Genomic DNA, 6,000 nt, shown 5'->3' on the forward strand with positions numbered 1-6,000 from the left:
ACCACACCGGTCGAGTCCGTGGTAAGTCCCTGGTTCTCGCTCGCTAGCCGATTAGGTCCTTAGGTGCCCTGGTTCGCTAGAACAGTCGGCCACCATCGCAGATGGCCGCGCGTCACCGCAACATGCTCCAGCGAGTCTTGCCGCCCCGCGTTGCCGCTTAGCGTAGGCATTTGGGCCGTAGTTGGAGGTCGGCCCGACCGATGGGCCTGTGTGAGCCTCTGGTGGCCGGCGTAGCCACCCAATGCCAATGCTCACCGTGCCGCCTTGTACGGGTTAGCCGGGGGGGGTGTGTGGGGAAATTAGAGGAAGGCTAGGGGGTTAAGTGAAGAGGTCAGAGAGAGAAAGAATTAGAAAATGGATGGTGACGTAGTTTCAGAAAAGATCAGGGTCTCTTTTGTAAAAGAGTCGCGCCCGCGCGGGTTTCCCTCTTGGGCCGTGTTGATGGGCTGGCCGACACGCGCGGTCCGCGCGTTTGTGGGCCGCGAGGCCGGTTTCGTTTTTTCATTTTCTTAGAAATAAGTAATAGCTTTCTATTTTAATTTCTGTGCTAGATTTGTATAATTAATATAAATTTGTATAGGTGTCCAAAAATTGTGAAACTAATTTTGTTAGGTTTCTAAAATTATTGTCTACCTGATAGTGTAGTTCGTTCATACATATCTATGTTGATACTAAAGGCTATTAAATCAGTTGAAAGTGCTTAATATTATTAAGGTAATTATTGAAGGAATTTTTGTGGTAAATTGGTGATAGCTTTAATCCTGAAATTTTTACAGTAGCTTCATTGTATTATTATGTGCTCACTGCAATTTTTGTAGCTTTAGACTGGACTAAACATTAGGGTAGTTAAATGTTGTATGTTTAAATATGCATTAAATCTTTAATAGAAATAAAGGCATACCATTGAACTGGAAACTAGGTGCTTGTGAGTTGAACTCAATATCTTGCTTGATGAAGATGATAGTTAGCTTAGTATCTTAGTCATTAGAGCTAGCTTAGTAGCTTAACATGTGTATTCTTATTTTAAGAGTTGTTGTTGCCTAAATACTGAATTATTGCATCATCATCATCGCATGCATATAGAGAACGAGTTGGCGGAGATTGTGACCACCGACGAGCCCGAGTTTGAGGAGATCGTCGAGGAGTACGAGGAGGAGATTCTTATGTAGGAGGAGGTCCCCGAGCTACCACTGACTGAATCAGCTGACACCGCGTCTGCCCAAGGCAAGCCCCCGGTGCATAATTCTTATTTTTGATAATCACCGTAAATATATGTGTTGTGCATTTATGTTACAGGAATCTATGGAAACCACCTGCATATATATATATATATATATATATATATATATATATACATCCTAAGAGTCGTAGCTACTATGCTTAGATTGTCGCTAGCGTGAGTAATTACTCATGATAGGTGATTATTATTACTTTCCATAATAAAAATGATGAAGAGAAAATGGAGACTGGACAGGGATATGACATGGGTATTGGTGGGTGTAACAAGTTGTGTCCCGCGGCCACGGGCGTAGCCTTGGTTACACTGTTTCCCTATCCATGTCGATTGAGGACCGTCCGTTGCTGTGGATGTTAGTCAGGTCACATACTTATTATCCTGAGCACATACTTGCTTATGGGAGCGGGAAGGCTCGTTGTGCTCTTGTCGTAGGTTTTGGCTCTTTCAAGGACCGATTGATTGGAGGCGGAGAAATATGGAGGCCTAAGCACCATGCTGTGACCGGGTCTCAATTGTGGGGCTTGGAGTCCAAGTTTGGACGGGGACCTAGACCCCTGGACAGGAGTGGAGTAGGTTGTCTCGTTTGTGCCTGTGGTACAAGCGAGGCATGTGTTTTGGGGTATCCAGTTGTGATACATTGGTTCGCGAATCGTCGTTTCCGTGAGACGGTACGATTTGGTTATGATCTAGCACCGTAGTAAAAACTAGAAGGTGAAAGATGGTGAAATGGTTGTGATTGCTCAACCCTTTCTGGAAAATAGAACAGGTGCTTACCTAGAATGGTTAGCTAATTAAGTAATCCTGACTGCTAATAAAATTTGACCCTAAGGACGTACTTTTAGTAATGCTTTTTTGCAAACAAAAGAACCGTCCATATTGCCTATCATGTTCCTTGCGAGTCGGGAAACTAATCTTACTAGTCGGGTAAGTCTTGCGAGTATATTGTGTACTCAAGGTTTATTTTACCCTATTGCAGGTGCAGCTTGAGGAGTTAGCTCTTGTATGGAGGATTCTTTTGGTGAGCACAGATGGATCCGTGTATCATTTCGTTAGATGATTATTACATTTCTGTTGTTTAATTATCACACTCTGAACTCTGGTATTGTAATAAATAATTTTCAAGGCTCTATGTTGTATGAAATGGACTAAGTATTATAAGCTCGTACTCTTTATTGGATTCTAGATGTAAAATGTGGATTGTTTCGAGTTCTCCCTTGGGGTGTGCTCGACGGAACTGTCTAGTATAGTCCACTTTCGAGGTGCTTAGTGTTTAGTGGAAGACAAGCGCCTCCGAAAGTGTGTTATTCCAGACGGTTCTACCACAGATGTTTCTTATACTTATTTGGATACTAAGACTTAGATTCATCACGGTAGGTCCAGAAAAGGGAGTATTTCAAATTATTATATACTCCAATATAAGGGTGATAAATTTTCATTATTAGATATATGCTGACATAAGCATTATATATAAGTATTATAATTAATTATTATAATTAAGTCATAAGTATTATAATTAAGTTATCAGTATAATGACTAAATTAATATACGCCCTTAAAGCTTATGACCGGGATTCTTGGCAACCTGGAAAGTTATAATGTATTTTGCTTTTATGCATATAAAGTATAACATGCTCATGCATTAGATGTCTAGTAACCACTAAGTTATAGGTTGCTATGATATTAATCTTCCTTTGCAAGATGTGTTGATATTAAGAAATCCGTACATAAGTATTTATCAACACTCTCAGGGAGAGCCAGTGGAATGGCTTCAGCCTATCTTTAAAGTATAGCTTCTAATATGAAACTAAGCTATAGCATGTTTAATTAATATAATTTGAGTTCATCTTAGTTTATGAAGAATAAAGTTATTACTATAAGTAACTTTTAGCATAAGATACATACTAGAATATGTTGTATGTAAGCGTGCAGTTTCTTTTGGTTCGAGTAACATGCCATGTTTTTTGCCAAACCAAAGATAGTGTGAAAGATCAACCCAGAATCAAAGTTAATCATATAAGTTTAAGATGTTGGTACTCTTTAAGTTTAAAGTTTTAAGTGTTTTAAGTTCTAAGTGTTGAGCACCATATTCAATTTAAGTTTTTCCACCATAGGTCTACCTTAAGTTGTCGGTATTAAGTTTATTGGTAGCCTACCATATGGGATAAGATTGAGATCTCAAAATTATGATTCTAGAAGTATAAATAATTCTTTGTATATGCACAAAAGTATAAGTGAAAACAAACTTCACAATAGGACCATGAAGAGGCCATCATAAGAATAAGAATGAACTATTCTGAGATATGAATGGTGCGCTATAGTGTTTGGGTTCAGCAGTGCTTAATTGACTATTGCAATCGTTTTATCTGGGTGTATTGTTTTGTCGAAGAGTGGTTTTAAGACACATAATGTTATGTCCCCATAAGTTCTTTTTAAATAAGCATAAGTAATTGTTCTATTCAACGTAGAGTGGTCTACTAGAGATGCTTGATCTAATGGTGCTTAACTGGCTGATATGATTTTTCATTTTAGTATAATGTTCTATTGAGAATGGGACTAATAATAATAAAATTACTAAGCCATTGGATCAAGGGGGAGAATGTTGGAGTGATCTCGGTTTAGTCAAATGACTACCGAGTCATTAAGGGTTAAGGACCCACTAACAAGACAATGACTGATGGACCCCATAGGTCTAACGTTCACTGGTCTGGTCCCAGGGTTCCCAAGCTATAAGAAAGGGGTCACGGTACCTAATCAATTAGCAATAATCACTACAGGAATCGGCCTCTTTGCCGACTGCCGAAAGCAGTCGGCAAAGGCTGAAAAACGGTCGGCAAAGGCTTTGCCGACCGTTTTTCGCCTAGGCAGTCGGCAAAGGGGTGCCGGGAGAGAAGATGTCGGGAAAGAATTCTTTTCCGACTGCCCGGACAGCAGTCGGTAAAGGCTTCCCCGACGGCCGTATAACCAGTCGGTAAAGACTCCGTCGCCGTCCCGTCCCGTCTCCTTTGCCGACCGCCTTCCTGGCAGTCGGCAAAGGATTTCCCGATGCCAGGAGAAAAGCAGTCGGCAAAGGCTTTCCCGACTGCCAGGAGAAAAGCAGTCGGCAAAGGATTTCCCGACTGCCAGGGGAAAATCAGTCGGGAAAGCCTTTGCCGACTGCTTTCTCCTGGCAGTCGAAAAAGGCTTTCCCGACTGCTTTTCTCCTGGCAGTCGGCAAAGGCTTGCCGACTGCCAGGAAGGCGGTCGGCAAAGCTGGAAAATTTTTTTTTTCTCTTTCTCTCCTGTTTTTTCATATACATATCACACTTTAAAGTACACAGATCACACATATATATAAGCCAAATGCACGCATATAACACGAATTCACATATAGATCACATCCAAGCATCCATAAGCATTAATATCCATACAGTCCACAGATCATCGAAACATAAAAAACAAGTGCGCAAGTCCAACATCAAACCAAAAGAACTTCACTCCTCGTGCGACCCACGGTCCCTATGCTCACTGAACTGAAGGCCACGAAGACCATGAGGACTGGCCTTGCTGGAGCGGCGCCGACGTGTAGCGGTGCTCCCACCCGGTGTGCGCTGGTGGGGTATGTGGCAGAGGGTAGCTCACCGCCGCTCCGGTCCCGTACTGTGGAGGCCGAGGAAGACCGCCACCGGAGGCCCGAAGTATGTCGGAGGCGAAACAACCTGCCACCCAGGAGAACATCCATCTGGAGGAGTCGGGTTCGAACCCGCTGACATTGACTGCACAAAGTAGACATGATCTCATTAGTAGCTACACAGACCTCGTGAAAACAATGGAGACCAATATATATACTCACCGTACTCCCCGTAGGTCAATAGGTGCTGGACCGAACATCGTGGGGGTAAAGGAGGCATGACAGCACCAGGGATCTGAATGCTCTGAATGTAGCTGGCAAAGTCCTGCCTCCAGCGCAAAGCCTCCTGCCGATGGGCCTCCTCTCTGGCCGCTATCTCCCGCCGATGGGCCTCCTCTCGGGCCTCTGTCGCGGCCCGCAGCTCGGCCAGCTCGGACTGCAATGTCACCCAGGTAATTAGGTACATATGTAAACCAATTAACGAGGAATGGAACTGAAGGTACCTGAACCGCTGCCAACGTGGACGGCTGCCGACGGCGTATGGGGACGTCGGAGGTCGTGCTGGTGGACCTACGAATCTGACGAAGGCTAGGAACGTTGGTCGGATCGATTGCGTTGTGGCAATCGAGTACTGGCCGTGCGGTTTCCCTCCTCCCGTCCTATCACGAGGTCTGTGTCCAGGGGCTGCTGGGTTGGATCGTAGTCCGGACCATAGCGCTGGCGAGCCGCCTCGGTGTACCGGGCCATCTTTTCATAGACGTTCGGGTTGGTGTACGCCTCGGGCCCATCTGCCGAGCTGAAGACGTTGTTCGGATCAGACGCTTTGCCCTTGTTCGACAAAGCGTAGCCCTCGTACAAGTTGATGACCTGCCCGTCATGGTAGGGGACTGCAAGGAACACACAAGGACGATTACACGTAATGAGATAGAATAAATAAATAAATAATAAAAAATCGACAGAAGCTTACCCATGCGTCACAGTACTGTCCGAGGGAGCGGCTCCCTTGGTGGTGTGCCGGCCCTTGCCTCATCTTGGCACGTTCACTTCGACTGCGACGCTCCTCATACGACTCCGGCGTTCTCCAGGCGTCCACAATGGCCTCCCAGCAGTCCATGTATGTTTTTGCACCATTCAGCAGGAAACTACATGACATGGCA

The sequence above is a fragment of the Miscanthus floridulus genome, unplaced genomic scaffold, assembly GCF_019320115.1.
Source record: "Miscanthus floridulus cultivar M001 unplaced genomic scaffold, ASM1932011v1 os_1942, whole genome shotgun sequence".
Taxonomy (NCBI): domain Eukaryota; kingdom Viridiplantae; phylum Streptophyta; class Magnoliopsida; order Poales; family Poaceae; genus Miscanthus; species Miscanthus floridulus.